Here is a 19,458-nt window from a genome sequence, read left to right as displayed (position 1 = left end):
GGAAATGCGCAAAAGCACCCGGCGTCATATGGACGACCAAAAGTTAAAGAACACACAAAGCGATCGTGTCACACATTACACAGTCGTCTGGATGAGCCCTCAGTTTAGAGAGGTCTTTTTGGAGCTCTTTGCAATCCCTTTTTGTTTTAACAACCCTGAACAATTTAGTGTCATCAGCAAACATGGCCACTTCACTGCTCACTCCTAATTCTAGGTCATTAATGAACAAGTTGAAAAGTACAGGTCCCAGTACTGATCCTTGAGAGACTCCACTTTCTACAGCCCTCCATTGGGAAAACTGTCCGTTTATTCCTACTCTCTGCTTTCTGCTTCTTAACCAATTCCTTATCCACAAGAGGACCTCTCTTCTGATTCCATGACTACTAAGCTTCCTCAGAAGTCTTTGGTGAGGTACCTTGTCAAACGCTTTTTGAAAGTCTAAGTACACTATGTCCACTGGATCACCTCTATCTATATGCCCGTTGACACTCTCAAAGATTTTAATAGGTTACTGAGACAGGACTTTCCCTTGGAGAAGCCATGCTGGCTCTGCTTCAGCAAGCCTTGTTCTTCTATGTGCTTAGTTAATCTAGCTTTAATAATACTTTCTACCAATTTTCCAGGGACAAAAGTTAAGCAAACCAGCTTGTAATTTCTGGGATCCCCGCTGGATCCCTTTTTGAAGATTGGCGTTACATTGGCCACTTTCCAGTCCTCAGGCACGGAGGAGGACCCGAGGGACAAGTTACATATTTTAGTTAACAGAACAGCAATTTCATATTTGAGTTCGTTGAGAACTCTCAGGTGGATGCCATCCGGGCCCGGTGATTTGTCAGTTTTTTATTTTCTATTAAGCCTAGAACTTCCTCTCTCGTTACCACTATTTGTCTCAGTTCCTCAGAATCCCTTCCTACAAATGTTAGTTCAGGTTCAGGGAACTGCCCTATATCTTCCACTGTGAAGACAGATGCAAAGAATTCATTTAGCTTCTCTGCAATCTCCTTAACGTTCTTCAGTACACCTTTGATTCCCTTATCATCCAAGGGTCCAATTGCCTCCCTAGATGGTCTCCTGCTTTGAATGTATTTATAGAATTTTTTGTTGTTGGTTTTTATGTTCTTAGCAATGTGCTCCTCAAATTCTTTTTTAGCATCCCTTATTGTCTTCTTGCATTTCTTTTGCCAGAGTTTGTGTTCTTTTTTATTTTCTTCATTCGGACAAGACTTCCATTTTCTGAAGGAAGACTTTTTGCCTCTAAGAGCTTCCTTGACTTTGCTCGTTAACCATGCTGGCATCTTCTTGGCCTGGCGGTACCTTTTCTGATCTGCGGTATGCACTCCAGTTGAGCTTCTAATATAGTGTTTTTAAACAACTTCCAAGCATTTTCGAGTGATGTGACCCTCTGGACTTTGTTTTTCAGCTTTCTTTTTACCAATCCCCTCATTTTTGTGAAGTTTCCTCTTTTGACGTCAAATGTGACCATGTTAGATTTTCTTGGCAATTGGCCATTTACATGTATGTTTAATTTAATAGCACTGTGGTCACTGCTCCCAATCGGTTCAACAACACTTACATCTCGCACCAGGTCCCGGTCCCCACTGAGGATTAAGTCCAGGGATGCCATCCCTCTGGTCGGTTCCATGACCAACTGGTCTAGGGAATAGTCATTTAGAATATCTAGAAATTTTGCTTCTTTGTCATGACTGGAACACATATGTGGCCAGACTATGTCTGGGTAGTTGAAGTCACCCATTACTACCACATTTCCAAGTTTGGATGCTTCCTCAATTTCATATCTCATCTCAAGGTCTCCCTGAGCATTTTGATCAGGGGGATGATAGATCGTTCCCAGTATTAAGTCCCTCCTGGGGCATGGTATCACCACCCACAACAATTCTGTGGAGGAGTCCGCCTCTTTTGGCGTTTCAAGCTTGCTGGATTCAATGCCTTCTTTCACGTATAGAGCGACTTCGCCACCAATACGTCCTTCCCTGTCCTTCCGATATAGTTTATATCCAGGGATAACCGTATCCCACTGGTTTTCTCCATTCCACCAGGTCTCCGTTATGCTCACTATATCAATGCTCTCCTCTAAGACCAAGCACTCCAGTTCTCCCATCTTGGTTCGCAGGCTCCTAGCATTAGCGTACAGGCACTTGTAAGCAGTGTCTCTCTTCAAGTGTCTTTGGCACTTGTGGTTTGGCCTGTGGTAATTTTGCTCTTCTGAATTTATATCCTGGGCCCCTGCTCTCACAATGCCTACTTCTAGGCCTACCCCTTTTAAATTTCCATCATTTCTTTGGTTTTTATCCCAGGGGGGAGGTTTATTCTGAACCGGACCTTCCTCAGCTCCTGTCGGGTTTCCACCCTCAGTCAGTTTAAAAGCTGCTCTGCCACCTTTTTAATTTTAAGTGCCAGCAGTCTGGTTCCATTCTGGTTCAAGTGGAGCCCATCCCTTTTGTACAGGCCCGGCTTGTCCCAAAATGTTCCCCAGTGCCTAACAAATCCAAACCCTTCCACCTGACACCATCATCTCATCCATGCATTGAGACTGCAAAGCTGTGCCTGTCTGGCTGGTCCTGCCCGTGGAACTGGTAGCATTTCAGAGAAAGCCACCTTGGAGGTCCTGGCTTTCAGCATCCTACCTAGCAACCTAAATTTTGCTTCCAGGACCTCACGGCTCCATTTCCCCATGTCATTGGTGCCAACATGCACCACGATCACTGACTCCTTCCCAGCACTGTCTACCAAACTATCTAAATGACGGGCGATATCCGCAACCTTCGCACCAGGCAGGCAAAACACCTTGCAGTCTGCACGCCCATCACACACCCCACTGTCTATGTTCCTAATGATCGTATCACCCACTACAAGGATCCCTCCACCCCCCAGGGATATATTCTTGGCACGAGAGGATAGCTGCTCATCCCCCAAGGAATGGGTCCCTTCTAAGGAATCATTTCCCTCTTCCTCAGCTGGATGCTCTCCTTCCCCGAGACCATCGTTCTCCATGATAGCAGGAGAGCTATCATCCTTGGAGTGGGACACAGCTATAACATCCCTGAAGGCCTCCTCCACACATCTTTCTGCCTCTCTCAGCTTTTCCAGGTCTGCCACCTTGGCCTGAAGGAAATGAAGTCACTCCCAGAGAGCCAGGAGCTCATTGCACCGAGAACACACCCACGACTTCTGTCCAACAGGCAGATAGTCGTACATGCTGCAGGCGGTGCAAAACACTGGAAAGCCCCCACACCCTTGCTGGCTTCTTACCTGCATAGTTTTGTTTAAGGTTTATAACGTCAATGGGTTGGAGACTGCGGTTTAGTTGAGGTCAGGGAACAGATGGGCAGAGTGGGGGGCCCTGGCCTCCTTGCTCTGCTGCCTAACTCCCCCTGCTGCCAAACTCGGTCTGCTGCTTAACTCGGCCTTGAAGCTTTGTTAGCTGGGGCCTTGACGCTTTGTCAGCTGGGGCTCCCTCTAGCTCGTGGAGCTAGTGGTACTTAGAAAGGTTTATTTATTTTATTTTATTTATTTTATTACATTTTTAAACCGCCCTATAGCAACAAGCTCTCAGGGCGGTGTACAAAAAGGTAAAAACAGGTTGAAATCCAATAGTCATAGTAACAATATACTATAAAATATACAAACAAAATTAATACAAAAACAAATTAAAGTTAAAATTTAAATTAAGTTAAAATGCCTGGGCAAAGAGGTAGGTCTTTACCTGGCGCCGGAAAGATAACAAAGAAGGCGCCAGGCGTATCTCATCAGGGAGGGCGTTCCATAACTCGGGGGCCACCACTGAGAAGGCCCTAGCTCTAGTTATTACTCTCCGGGCCTCCATATGCGTTGGAACCCGGAGAAGGGCCTTCAACATCAGGCGCAGTGAACGGGCAGGTATATAGCGGGAGAGGCGTTCCATCAGGTGTTGCGGTCCAATGCCGTTAAGGGCTTTATAGGTGAGAACCAACACTTTGAATCTGGCCCGGAAACATATTGGTAGCCAGTGCAGCTGGGCCAGGACAGGAGTTATATGATCATATTTTTTAGTCCCAGTAAGAACTCTGGCCGCAGCATTCTGCACTAGCTGAAGTTTCCGAACCGTCTTCAGAGGTAACCCTACGTAGAGTGCATTACAGTAGTCCAATCTAGAGGTTACCAGAGCATGGATAACTGTGGCAAGGTTCTCCCTGTCCAGATAGGGTCGTAGTTGGGCTACCAGCCGAAGCTGGTAGAACGCATTCCGTGCCACCGAGGCTACTTGAGCCTCCAGAGACAGGAGCGGATCTAATAAGAGCTCCAAACTATGGACCTGCTCCTTTAGGGGGAGTGTAACCCCATCTAGGGCAGGTCGGACATCAACCATCTGGGCAGAGAGCTCCCCCACCAACAGCATCTCAGTCTTGTCAGGATTGAGTCTCAGTTTATTAGCTCTCATCCAGTCCATTATCGCGGCCAGGCAGTGATTTAGTACATCACCAGAAGAAGATGAAAAGGAGAAGTAGAGCTGCGTATCATCAGCATATTGCTGGAAACGCACTCCAAATCTCCTAATGACCTCGCCCAGCGGCTTCATATAGATATTAAAAAGCATGGGGGACAGAACCGAACCCTGTGGGACCCCATATTGGAGTACCCAGGGATTCGAGTAATGCTCCCCAAGCACCAGCTTCTGGAGACGATTCTCGAGGTAGGAGCACAGCCACTGCCAAGCAGTGCCTCCAACTCCCAAATCCGCGAGCCGCCCCAGAAGGATACCATGGTCGATGGTATCAAAAGCCGCTGAGAGATCCAGGAGAACCAACAGAGTTACACTCCCTCTGTCTTTCTCCCGGCAGAGGTCATCATACAGGGCGACCAAGGCTGTTTCTGTACCAAATCCCGGCCGAAAGCCCGATTGAAATGGATCCAGATAATCAGTTTCATCCAGGAGAGCCTGGAGCTGGCGAGCGACCACACGCTCTAAAACCTTGCCCAGGAATGGAACATTTGCTACCGGTCTATAGTTGTCAAGATTTTCAGGGTCCAAGGAGGGCTTTTTTAGGAGCGGTTTCACCACCGCCTGTTTCAGACCAAGTGGTACCACTCCCTCTCATAGAGAGGCATTAATCACCTCCTTGGCCCATCCGGCTGTTCCATTCCTGCTAGCTTTTATTAGCCACGAGGGGCAAGGATCCAGGGCAGACGTGGTCGCCCGCACCTGTCCAAGCACCTTGTCCACATCCTCGAGCTGTACCAACTGAAATTCATCCAATAAAACAGGACAAGACTGTGCTCTTGACACCTCATTAGGATCAACTGCTACAATGGACTTCCGGGAAGGGTGACTTTGCCTGTGCTGCCTTTGAGACGAGCTCTCGTCTCAGAAGAAGATTTTTCAGTTTTAAAATCAGTCAAAATGTGTTTTTTTTACTGGTAAAGACTTCCTCCCAGGCAGGGAGAAACGAAGAGATTAACCACAGAAGCCTGTGTTTGTTGGGAGGACTGGATTTCATTAGTTTATGAGAAAAGGTTCAGCCAGCATGCCGGATGGATTTCCAACAAGCTCTAACTGATTAAGCGACACATTTATCTTTTCTTCAAAGAAAAACGGACTTTAACAGGCAAGCATTCTTCTTTCTATTTTTATCATCTGGTTTAAATTGTTGCAGCAAAAAGATTTGTCAATGAATCAGCTATAAAGAATTCCTGGGTGAGTTATAACTCTTCTCTTTCGTTCACGAAATTAAGGAGGAAAGAAATTGAAAAAGCTTATCTTTGTTTTTAGTGCAAAAAGCTGGCTTGGAATTGTTCAATTTAAAGATATAAACGGATGAGGGATTTCTATTCCAAGGAGAAAAATAAATAAATTTGATTTATGAACTTTGGAGTATTATATGTTTGGGACTATTTTCTTTTTGGTCTATTTCATTTTGACGAATCTGCTTGTTCACGATGGCACCAACTGTTCTGATGCTGTGAACTAAATTTGTTTTGCATTCCTGAACATATAAGAGATAAGGCAGGCTGCGCTGTCTACACTGTGATGTCATCAGGCTTGGAATACTAGCCTAATTGTTGCTGGAACAAGAAGTGGTTCTTTTTTTTTTCTTCGTGGTTTTAAGAATGGCAATCAAAAAAGTGGCTGAGACCCTGGAAGTAACTATGTTTCAGAAAATAATGGATGAGATAGAGACAACGAAACAAACCCTGAGACAGGGCAGACAGGAAAGGAAAATTGAATTTGGCAAAATGATGCAGAAGCTTAAAGAAATAGGGGATCTTGTGAGAAAGGAAGTTGATGAGATCAGAGATATAACTGGACAAGCATTAGAAGATGAAAAAAGAAAAATTAAAGGAAAGATGCAAGCCCTGGAGATTGGAACAAATGTGGAATTGGAAAAAGACTTGGAGTTTATGGATATTAGAGATAAAGTTTACTGTTTGGAATTCAACGTTGTCTCTGAAGAAATTAATGAAGATATTAGAGATAAAGCTATCAATGTCTTGGATAAATTTCTGGACTGGAATGATGTGATGGAGCTTGACATAGAAAAAATCTATGGAATTAATTACAGATATGTGACAATGGAAAAACTCTCAAGAGATGTGCCAGTGCATTTCGTAAAAAAGAAGAACAGAGATATGACTTTACAACAACATTTCAGCAACACATTCAGAATTGATGGCAAAGAAATATTTGTGATAAAGGAAATTCCCATTAGACTCTTATTATATGACTATGGCTATGACAGCAAGATTACTATGGGATATTGATAATGGAAGAATGGATACTGAAATTACTGGACTTAACAGGACTATTGAAGATGGAAGATGGAATTAATATTGATAATGGAAGAATGGCTATTGAAATTATTGGACCTAACAGATTTGATGAGATGGATTAATTGATATGTTTATTTGGACTATGGCTATGACAACAAGATTATTATGGGATACTGATAATGGAAGAATGGCTACTGAAATTACTGGATTTAACAGGATTACTGAAGATGGAAGATGGAATCAACATTGATAATGGAAGAATGGCTATTGAAATTATTAGACCTAATAGATTTGATGAGATGGATTAATCGATATGTTTATTTGGAGAAAAATTGATAGATATATTTCTCAACGAATTGAAATCTTTCTTTGACTTTTTGTGGAAAGAATAAAGTAATGTTTATGAGATTTGATGATTAATTAAGATAACTACTGGAGGAAAGTGATTTTATAATATAATTTAAGAGACAGGATTGTTATATATTGTAGACCTATAACTGATCTGCGCCAAATCGGAAGTCAACATTTTATTTATTCTGGTCTTAGAAGTGCTGCTTAGAGATATAAGGCAAGATAAAAGGATTTCGGGATTAAAGATAAAAAAAGAAGAATATAAATTGAGAGCATTTGCTGATGATTTGATAATTGTACTAGAAAACCCTTTGGAAGGAATTAATGTATTGATGGACAAATTAAAAGAATTTGGACTGTTAGCAGGATTTAAGATCAACAATCAAAAAACAAAGATGTTGGTGAAAAATTTAACTTTAAGGGAACAGAAAGAGTTAATGGACAAGACAGATTTTACAATAGAGAAAAAGTTGAAATATTTAGGTATCATTATGACAAATAAAAATTCAAAGTTGTTTCATAATAATTATGAAAAATTATGGACAGAGATTAAGAAAGATTTGCTAAGATGGGATAAACTACAATTGTCATTAATGGGTAGAATATCTGTGATAAAAATGAATGTATTACCGAGAATGATGTTTTTGTTTCAAACAATACCTGTAATATCCTCTGATTTACCTTTTAAACAATGGCAAAAAGATATCTCTAAATTTGTATGGCAAGGAAAAAAACCAAGAGTTAAATTTAAACTACTACAAGATGCCAAAGAAAGAGGAGGACTGGGATTACCAAATCTGAGACTTTATTTTGCTGCCTGCTGTCTAGTCTGGATAAAGGAATGGATCTTATTGAGGAATAAAAGACTATTGGATTTGGAGGGCCATAATTTGAAGTGGGGATGGCATGGATATCTATGGTATGACAAAGTAAAAGTAAATGTAGACTTTAACAATCATTTTATAAGACGTCCTCTGTTGAAAATATGGAATAGATATAAACCAAGGTTTTATTCGAAAATACCATTATGTGTCTCAAGTCAAGAAGCGTTTTACAGAAGAGAAATGGCTGGAAAAGAGAAATGGTTAACTTATCAAGAACTATTAGAAAATGTACATGGAGAATATATAATGAAAGAGAGAGAACAACTGACAAAGGAAGGATATAGTTTTCAATGGTTTGCCTATTTACAATTGTTAGAAAGATATAAAATGGACAAGAAAATGTATGGGTTTGAAATAAGTAAATCTGATTTTGAAATAGGATTGTGTACAAATGATGAAAATATAATTGCGAAAATGTATAAACTCTTACTGAAAATGGATATGGAGGAAGAACAAGTAAAAGAGTGTATGGTAAAGTGGGCAAAAAATTTTGGTTATAACATACAAATGGATCAATGGGAAAATATGTGGAAAAAAGGCTTGAGATTTACACTATGCTATAATCTTAAAGAAAATTTCTATAAAATGATGTACTGTTGGTACATGACTCCAGAAAAGTTGTCAAAAATGTATAGTAATGTTTCTAATGTTTGTTGGAAATGTAAACAACAAGAAGGATCATTTTATCATATGTGGTGGCTGTGTAAAAAGGCAAAATCATTTTGGGCACAGATAGGTAGGAAGATGCAAAAAATTCTAAAGATAAATATTCAGTCAAAACCAGAATTTTTTTTATTGGGTTTTATGGATAAACAAATAGAAAAGAAATATGGAAGAATAATATTATATATGATTATGGCAGCAAGATTATTATATGCACAAAAGTGGAAAATGGAATCAACACCAACAACGGAAGAATGGCTATTGAAATTAATGGACTTAGTAGAAATGGATAAATTGACATGTCTACTTAGAGAAAAATCAACAGATACATTTCTTAAGGATTGGAAGCCTCTCTTAGACTTTTTGTTGAAAGATCAAAATAAAATGATGATATTGGGATTTGACGATTAACTAAGACAGCCTATGGAGAAAAGTGATCCTGTATGTATACATTAAGGGACAGGTTTGATGTATATTATATACTTATAGCTGATCTGCGACAAATCGGAAGTCAACTATTTTATTTTTATTTTTTTTGTTGTATTGTTATGTTTTTTGACTTTGTTTTGTTTGTCTTTTGAAAAATTTGAATAAAAATTATTAAAAAAAAAAAAGGAAGTCAACATTTTATTTCATTGTTTAATTATTGTTGTTTTGTTTTGTTTTGTTTTTGAAAATTTGAACAAAAAATTAATGATTAAAAAAAAAAAGGATCAACTGCTACAATGTTGGAGTCAAGGTCCCGGCGGATGTTCGTGATCTTATCTTGGAAGTGTCTCGCAAACTCATTACAGTGGGCTGTTGATGGTATTATTGCGTTCTGAGGACCAGAATGTAAGAGTCCCCGGATGATTTTATAAAGCTCCGCTGGGCAGTTGGAAGATGACTGAATGGTGGCAGCAAAGTACTGCTTCTTTGCTGCCTTCACCGCCTTCACATAGAGCTTGGTAGAGACCTTCACAAGTGCAAAGTTACAGCCGTCGGGAGTTCGTCTCCATTTGCACTCAAGCCGTCTCCTTTCTTGCTTCATCACTCTTAGCTCTGGGGTAAACCATGGAGCCAATTGAGCTCTGCAAAGGAGAGGGCGCATTGGGGCGATCGTGTCAGCTGCCCGGGTCATTTCTGTATTCCACAGGTTGACCAGGGTTTCGACAGGAGCGCCAGTTTTATCAGCCGGAAAACTCCCTAGAGCCTTCTGAAAACCCTCAGGATTCATTAGTCTCCGGGGACGGACCATCTTAATTGGTCCTCCACCCTTGCAGAGGGAAGAAAACATTGTGAGTCTAAACCTCAATAGGCGGTGGTCTGACCATGACAAGGGAATAGATGTAAAATCCCTCACTCCCAGATCACCATCCCCTAATCCAGTGGCAAAAATCAAGTCTAGAGTATGCCCTGAAATATGCATAGGGCCAGTAGCAAATTGAGACAGCCCCATGGCTGTCATGGAGGCCATGAAGTCCTGAGCCGCCCAGGACAAAGCGGTCTCGGCATGAATGTTGAGATCCCCCAATACCAAAAGTTGGGGGGATCGCAACACCAAATCCGCGACCACCTCAGCTCAGTTAGGGAAGCTGTTGGGCAGCAGGGTGGACGGTACACCAACAGTATTCCCAGTCTGTCTCGTTGACCCAACGCAATATGAAGGCACTCCAGACCATTAGCCACTTGGATAGGGTGCCTAACAAGAGGGATGGAACTTCTATAGACCACAGCGATTCCCCCTCCCCAACCCTCGGATCTACCCAGATGCTGAACCGAATACCCAGGTGGGCATAGCTGGGAGAGATTAATGCCTCCCAGCTCGCTCACCCAGGTTTCAGTAATAAATGCCAGATCGGCCACCTCATCCACAATTAAATCATGGATGAGGGAAGTTAACTAGCTTTTACTCTATTTTTATTTTATTTGCTGACAACAACCACTTTTATCAGTGCAAGTTCCCCTGTAGTTCTTGCACTCTGGCCTGGACAAACTAGACTAGCTTTTGGCTGCTTTTGGCTGCTTTTAATCTAAGCAAGGGGCTGCGACTTCCAGGCGAGTCTTTTTTGTTTGTTGTTTTCCCACCTAGAACAGCCTGACCTTTCTTTAACCTAGGGAAACAGAGCTTGTGGTTGTGTTTTAGGAAGGCTGAAGCTGCCCTTTTTAGCAAGGACTGAGCTGACTCTCTCCCTGTATGTGTCGGTGGAGTTTCCTTTTCCCCCTTCTCTCCGACTGGAATTTAGCCTTGTTTACAGTGTCCCCCGAAGCTTTCCTGCTAGGGTGGTGTTGAAAACTAGCTTTCTATAGGCTTCCTTCTCCTAGGATCTGTCTCCTAAGATATAGGTTCTTTCAGGATTTGGCTCCTAGCTCAGGGTGACCTTGGGCTGCCCTTATTACTTATTGCTCTGAGCTGTTTTAATTCAATTAAATAATGAAATAAATGGGAGCTACTTACCCTCTTTTCACTCTGCTGCTTAACTCGCCTTGATGCTTTGTCAGCTGGGGCCTTGACGCTTCGTCAGCTGGGGCTCCCTCTAGCTCATGGAGCAGGGACTTCCCTTTCCTGCCCCGACTCTCTGTGAGAAATGCAGGTGGAAGTGCCGGAGGAGCCACACTTTGTGTTCAGCAATGCTGGAGAGGGGGTTGTGCAGGCTTGGAACAAAGGTATGCAATGGGGGCAGAGGGGAGGGTGGGAGAGGGCAAGGACCCCCTTAAGTGTCCCCTCCCTGCAGACCCTCCAAATCTGAGGATGCAGCTCTGCCCCATCCCGTCTGCCTCTTCCCCTAAGCTGGGCTGGGTGTGTTGGGGCTGGCCAAAGCATCCCTTGGAACATCACACCGCTGAAGTTGGTTCCCAGTTCCCAGTTCCTTATTTGCTTGAAAGTTCAAAACACTAAAAAAGAAGAAAAGTTGACAGCTACAGCAAGTTCAAGCCAAAGTTAACATTCTCTGAGCCCCAAAATATATGTTGGCGTACCCTGTATAATATATCGCTGTGTTCGGGGGACTCTCCTCATCAATAATAACAATACATTTATGCAATCAAAATAATAAGGCTTCTGATATTATAAATGCATAATGATGTCATAAATTCATAAAAAAAATAAGTAACTGGGGGTGCCCACCCTAAAATCTGCTCTGGGTCAGGATAAATCATACACCCCAGGAAAGGGGAGGGTGTCCTCTAGGAGATACCTATGCATCCCATCTGCCCCAGAGGTTCTGATGGGCACAGGGCATGGATGGGGACATCTACGCAAAACCTAAATAGAGAAAATTTTATTAAAGACAGAATTACCAAACTTGGAGCGGAACACAGCAATCATGGGATACGACAAAATATGTTCTCATGCATCAGGAAATGTCCTCTCTTCTCTTCTTTGACTGTCTGAGACAGAGGAGACACCTTTGTCTCTGCTCGGTCTCTCTTGAGCCATGAGGGCAACACCCAATGATGGGCGTTGCACCTCCAACTTAGTTAGTTAGTTAGAGCTAGGTTTGCCTTTCTACCTACTATGTATTTCTATAAATAGAGTAGCTTTTCTTATTTTATTAAGTCTTAAGCCTCAGTGGTCTCAATGCAGGGTAAAAGCCTGCTTTCTTAGGTAAGCGCACACATTGGCACACACATATCTCAGACCGTTGACAATCTCTGCTAACATCTATACTGTTGCGCACCACCCCAATCTCTGAGCAGTGAGATTTCCAAGGGCCCTGCACTCACCGTGGGCTTGGTTTCCTTGGGAAGATGATCAGTGGAGACTGTGGTGTCCTTATGAAATATGGTTTGTTTATTTACACACATTCCAACCTGAGCTAGGATGGAGGGCTTCAAGACATCACCAGTCCAATATCCAGCTTTTCCATCAGGGTTACGGGAGCATCTTAAAGCCGTGGTGCCTCCAGTTCCCAACCTTTCTCAGACACACTAACTGCAAAAGCCTCTCCTAGGCCCCAGGAGGGAAGGGGAGGCTCTCCTGAAGTGTTCCAATGACAAAAGGAACTCCCTGGCCCATTCACCAGCTGATAGGCACCTGATAGACCCATTAACTCACCTGGCCACTCCATTAGATTAACAAAAGAAACCCATCTGACCAGCTGACCACACACACACCAGCCCAAGTCTCCAAATGAGAGGCTGGAAGGGGACTCATAGGAATTATCCTTCTCAACTCTCCAAACTCACAACAATACAAATTTGCACAACATGAAATTGGTGGATTCCATGTGAGGGATCATTAAGACACAGCTTGAAAATAAAACTGCCGTTATAAACATCTAAGATGTGATCCTACTTGGAATGCTGTGTTCAGTTCTGGTTGCCCGACTACAAAAATAGCATTCTAGAGCTGGAAGAGGAAGGGAAATGGGAAACCAAAATGATCAAGGGTCACAACATTTGGGGATTTTTGCTGTAGAAAGAAAGCTTAGAGGAGACACGATAGAAGTGTATGATCACAGCAGACCTTTAAAGCACATTCAACACAAATGTAAAGCACATGGCTTCCCCCAACGCATCCTGGATAATAGTTTTTTCCTCACTGCCCTACTTTCCCAACACCCTTCATAAACTACAACTCCCAGGACTCTTAGAATCATAGAATAGTAGAATTGGAAGGGGCCTACAAGGCCTTCGAGTCCAACCCCCTGCTCAATGCAGGAATCCAAATCAAAGCATTCCTGACAGATAGTTGTCCAGCTGACTCTTGAAGGCCTCCAGTGTTGGAGAGCCCACCTCCTCCCTAGGTCGTTGGTTCCATTGTTGTATGGCTCTAACAGTTAGGAAGTTTTTCCTGATGTCCAGTCGAAATCTCGCTTCCTGCAACTTGTGCCCATTATTCTGTGTCCTGCACTCTGGGACGATTGAGAAGAGATCCCTGCCCTCCTCGATGTGACAACCTTTCATGAACTTGAAGAGTGCTATCATATCTCCCCTCCGTCTTCTCTTCTCCAGGCTAAACATGCCCAGTTCTTTCAGTCTCTCTTCATAGGGCTTTGTTTCCAGTCCCCTAATCATCCTTGTTTCCCTCCTCTGAACCTGTTCCAGTTTGTCTGCATCCTTCTTGAAGTGCGGAGACCAGAACTGGACACAGTATTCAAGATGAGGCCTAACCAGTGCTGAATAGAGGGGAACTAATACTTCATGTGATTTGGAAACTATGCTTCTGATAATGCAGCCTAATATAGCATTTGCCTTTTTTGTAGCCACATCAAACTGTTGGCTCATATTCAGCTTGTGATCAACGACAATTCCAGGATCCTTCTCACATGTCATATTGCTGAGCCAGGTATCCCCCATCTTATAACTGTGCATTTGGTTTCTTTTTCCTGAGTGTAGAACTTTTTAGAATTACTGCATGCACGGGCTACATGTGAGAATTCTCAGCCGCAGCTCCTCCTTTGCCTGGGAACAGGCAGAATGAGAGTGGTTCATCTTTTCTCTTATGTTGGGGATGAGGAAATAGAGATCAGGTTCTGCTTCTCCTGAGCACCTCCTCCAATCTTCAAGCCCCTTCTGGCACAGCTTTTTTCTGCTTCCTGTGACTCAGCCTTGCAGGTCTTCTTGTTCTGGCCTGGCGCTGGCCTCCTCCACTCCTCACTCGCTTGGGATTCCTCCCTCAAGGCCTGGACTCCCACCTACATCTTTCAATGGGGTAACCAGGGGTGCCAAAGTGCCAAGAGGATTTTCTGGGCCCGGTCCACGGTATGTGGATCGCACCCTCTGCTGCACTCACAGACAATGACACAAAGGTACATGCCCTTCACGTCATGAGCAAATGTGCACCCTCTTTTGCAGATGGAGGGGGGGAGCCCAAAGATCAATTGGGGGTCACACACAAGTAACAAGATGCCTTACACATACAATATCGAACAGGTGAACCTTTCCCCACCATGTTAGTTCTGGATGAGAAAAGGCGCACTCTGTTTAACATCTGCCTGCCACTCAGCTGTGAAAGGCATGGGAGTCCTGCTCTCCTTCAGCGCCAACAGGAATCCATGCAAAGAACTCCAGTTGCATGAGCTATAAATGAGTTCTGTATTCTTTTGTATCTCAGCTGGGGGATAGTTTAATCCTCTTGAAATGGTAACCTGGTAACCTGGAACATCCTGGTGTAGCTTTTGCTCGGATTTCTTTATGGGTGGGTGATGCGGCCACAAGGGAGCATTCCTCCTGATTTGCTTGCAGGCTGTTCGCAGGTCTTAGGAGTGCTCTGTCGGTGCTCACAGGTAACGCGAGAGTCCCAGAAGGAAGGCATTGCCACCTGTGAAGCAGCAGTGGAGTTTCAGCCACTTTGCTCTTGAAGGGTTAACAAACGACGACAGAGCCGAAGGCAAGAGCGGAAACGAGGGACTTCCCGTTCCTGCCCCGCCTCCCTACGAGACATGGAGGCTGGAAGCGCGGAACTCTCTTCGTGCGCAGCGATGTTGGCCAGCGGGGCTGCGCGGGGGGAGCCTGGAGCCAAAGGTAGGCAATGGGGCGGAGGGGAGGGTGGGAGAGGGCGAGGAGCCCCCTGAAGCGCCCCCGCCCCGCAGACCCTCCAGATCGGAGGCTGCAGCTCTGCCCCGTCCCGTCTGCTGCCCCCTGAGCTGGGCTGGCTGTGGGGGGCCGGATCGAAGCATCCCTCGGAACATCTGCGGTTCTGCGGATGAATTTCGTGGCCTTCAGCTGGAGATGGAGGCGCCCCATAGTTGGGGCAGAGCTAGGGAGACGACAGTGCGCTAAATGGGCCGCTTCTGCACGTGTCCTCGTTTGCCCTTTGGTTCAGCTGTGAGAGTTTGAATAGAGAGGTTCTTCTTTCAATACTGCCCTTCTGCCAGCCCTCCCCAGTTTCCTATCCTCTTTGATTTAAAGTCGCCGTTTAATTCCAGAAAGCAGAAACGTGGCCCTGCCCTTCTTGTTTCAGGGTAGTCTGGCAGGAAACTGTTTAGCAAGTGACATTTTTCCTGAAATGGGTGCAAATTGGTGGGAGCTACTTCCTGCTCCCTCTTCCTACACGACGTATAAGTTCCCTACTAAATCAGAGGGTGCTATCCAGTTTCTCCACACCACGCACCTTTATGGCACATCCACAGTCTACATGGAAAGCACATGGCTTCCTCCAAAGAGTCCTGGGAGTTGTAGTTTGTGAAGGGTTCTGGAAATGTAGTGCAGTCAGGAAAAACTATTCTCCAGGATTCATTGGGGGAAGCCATGTGCTTTACATTTGTGTTGAATGTCTGGTGTGATTATACACTTCTATCTTGTCTCCACTAAGCATTCTTTCTACAGCAAAAATCCCCAAATGTTGCGATCCTTGATCATTTTGGTTGCCCATTTCTCTACCTGTTCCACGTCTAGAATGCTATTTTTGCTGACAGGCAACCAGAACTGAAGACAGCATTCTAAGTAGGATCACATCTTCGATGTGTATAATGGTGTTATGATATAACCAGGCACCTGGTTGGCCACTGTGAGAATAGGATGCTGGACTACATGGGTCACTGGCCTGATCCAGCAGGCTCTTCTTATGTTCTTATGATATTGGCAGTTTTATTTTCAATCTGTGTCTTAATGATCCATCACACGGAACTCACCAATTTCATAGCTATAACATTAATATCTTAATTGAGGCATCCGCTATGACCTCAAGGTCTCTCTCCTGTCAGTCACCAGCAGTTCAGTTAGGATTTTTCACTTCTGTGCATCACTTTACAGTTCCTTACATTTACACCAATCTTCAAAATCTTACAATCTTACACCAATCTCATGGAGGACAGGGCTATCAATGGCTACTAGCCATGATGGCTGTGCTCTGCCACCCTAGTCAGAGGCAGCATGCTTCTGAAAACCAGTTGCCGGAAGCCTCAGGAGGGGAGAGTGTTCTTGCACTCGGGTCCTGCTTGCGGGCTTCCCCCAGGCACCTGGTTGGCCACTGTGAGAACAGGATGCTGGAGTAGATGGGCCACTGGCCTGATCCAGCAGGCTCTTCTTATGTTCTTATGTTCTTATGTTAATTGCATTTGCTCTTTAATAGCCAAGCCTGCTTGGAGAGTTCCTTTTGGAGTTCCTCACAATCCCTCTTTATTTGAATCACCCTGAACTTGATATCAATGGTTACCTAGCTTCTCACCCCAAATCCATGTCATTTAGAAACAAGTTTAAAAGCACGGGTCCTAATCCTGATGATTGGCGGGGGGGCACTTCTTACATCCCTCCATTGGGAGAACTGTTCATTTATTCCTGCTTTCTCCTTCCTGATCTTTATACACTTGCTGATGCATGAGAGCATATTTCCTCATATCCCATGATTGCTGTGTTCCACTCCATGTTTAGTAATTCTGTCTTTAATAATATTTTCCACTACTTTTCCCAGAACAGCTAATAGCCCTCTCATTTCCAGGATACCTTCAGTGTCCTTTTGGCTTTCAAGTTTTAATACATTTGCCAGTCTATATGGTAGCAAGTCTTTCAGAGAAGGTACAATTTTTTGTTGGAAGATCAGCAATGTCACATTTGGGTTGTTTTAAGACCTCTCCGGTAGATGCCATCTGGACCTGAGATGATTTGTTGAACACTAAAAGAAAAGATCCCGCTTGCCCCATCTCTCTTCACAGTGCGAGTGGAGGGCAGATGATGTCCATGCCTTGCCTGGGAGTATTAATGAGGAAGGCAATGGTTTTCTTCTTCCAGGGACTGGTGACCTTTGAGCAAGTGTCTTTGCACTTCACCCAGGAGGAACGGGCTCAGCTGGATCCAGACTTAGAGAGCTCTGTACAAGGAGATCATGCAGGAGATTCATGAGATGGCAACCTGTTCTGTTACAATTAGGGGAGGTTAAGGATAGCCTTCTTACTCCCTTCCTGGCACCCCTGCTTCGTAAATATGACCCACTATGTGTTTCAGATTATCGGTAGAGCTGCCATCATTTCCTACACCCCCTTTTCCCAGAGAGGAAGACTCTGGGGGGGCAATTTAGTACTTATGATTCTGGGATCCTAGGGACAGCACCCCCTGTGCTTCCCAGCCAGAGTCCTCTTTAACTTACTGCAAGGCCTACAACCAACACTCTCCCTCTGTTGCTGCCACCAATCTGAAGAGTCAGCTTTCCTTTAGCACCTCAAAATCGTTTTACTCAGTAGTAGGGAACCCACGTTTTAGCTCAAGTATCTACCTGATCCTAAGTCACTACTTACCTCCAGGATATTGGTCCTGTCAGGTGTAAAGCTGTTTGGCTGGTCCACTGCAGGCTTTTTCCTGATGGTGGATGAGGCACAAAGGCTGCATATCACAGCCCACCTTTTAAGGATATTTCTTCCCACAGAGGTTTGCTGGGCACTGGGCTCTCTTGGATCAATTTATTTATTTATTATTTTATTCGATTTTTATAGCGCCCAAAGCCAGAGGCTCTCTGGGCGGTGCACAGCATAGAGTAAATACAATACAATAAAATACAATAAAATGACAATAGAACACTAAAAACATGACATTTTAAGCATTTAGCAGCCTGGTATATATTAACAACAATAAAATATGTTAAAATGCCTGGGAAAATAAAAAGGTTTTAACCTGGTGCCAAAAAGATAGAAGTGTAGGCGCCAGGCGCACCTCGTCAAACAAACTATTCCATAGTTCGGGGGCCACCACTGAAAAGCCCCTAGATCTCATTACAACCCTCTGAGCCTCTCTGTGAGTCAGAACTCGGAGGAGGGCCTTTGACATTGAACGTAGTGAACGGGAAGGTTCATATCAGGAGAGGCGTTCCGCCAGGTATTGTGGTCCCACACCGTGTAAGGATTTATAAGTCAAAATTAGCACTTTGAATTTGGCCCGGAAACAGATAGGTAACCAGTGTAAATGTGCCAGCACAGGTGTTATATGTTCGGACCGTCTGGTCCTCATCAACAGTCTGGCTGCTGCGTTTTGCACTAGCTGTAGTTTCCGGACTGTTTTCAAAGGCAGCCCCACGTACAGCGCATTGCAGTAATCCAATCTAGAGGTTACCAGAGTATGCACAACTGAGGTGAGGTCATCACTGTCCAGATAGAGACGTAGCTGGGCTACCAACCGAAGGTGGTAGAACGCATTCCGTGCCACCGAGGCTACCTCAGCCTCAAGAGACAGGAATGGATTGAAAAGAACCCCCAAGCTACGAACCTGTTCCTTCAAGGGGAGTGTAACCCCATCCAGAACAGGTTGAACATCCACCGTCTGGGCTGAGAAGGCACTCACCAACAGTGTCTCAGTCTTGTCAGGATTGAGCCTCAGTTTATTAGCTCTCGTCCAGTCCATTATCGCGGCCAGGCAACGGTTCAGCACATCAACTGCCTCACCTGAGAAAGATGAAAAGGAGAAATAGAGGTGCGTGTCATCAGCATACTGGTGACAGCGCACTCCAAAACTCCTGATGACCGCACCCAGCAGCTTCATGTAGATGTTAAAAAGCATGGGGGACAGAACTGATCCCTGTGGGACTCCACAGTGGAGAGTCCAGGGTATCGAGCAGTGCTCCCCAAGCCCTACCTTCTGGAGACGGTCCACCAAGTAGGAGCGGAGCCACTGCCAAGCAACACCTCCAACTCCCAACTCCGTGAGTCTCCCCAGAAGGATACTATGGTCGATGGTATCAAAAGCCACTGAGAGATCAAGGACAATCAACAGAGTTACACTCCCCCTGTCTCTCTCCCGACATAGGTCATCATACAGGGCGACCAAGGCTGTTTCAGTGCCAAAACTGGGCCTAAAACCGGATTGAAATGGATCTAGATAATCGGTTTCATCCAAGAGCACCTGGACCTTGCCCAAGAATGGGACGTTCACTACCGGTCTGTAGTTG

At 44.4% G+C, this 19,458-nt stretch overlaps 1 pseudogene; it reads left to right on the top strand.

Annotated features, from left to right (window-relative positions):
* LOC133381917 (zinc finger protein 493-like) overlaps positions 1 to 19,458 on the top strand; it is a 65,194-nt pseudogene that overhangs the window by 24,327 nt on the left and 21,409 nt on the right.

The sequence above is a fragment of the Rhineura floridana genome, chromosome 3, assembly GCF_030035675.1.
Source record: "Rhineura floridana isolate rRhiFlo1 chromosome 3, rRhiFlo1.hap2, whole genome shotgun sequence".
Classification (NCBI taxonomy): Eukaryota; Metazoa; Chordata; class Lepidosauria; order Squamata; family Rhineuridae; genus Rhineura; species Rhineura floridana.
Note: the sequence above shows the minus strand (reverse complement) of the source record. Positions and strands in the feature narration are given on the sequence as shown.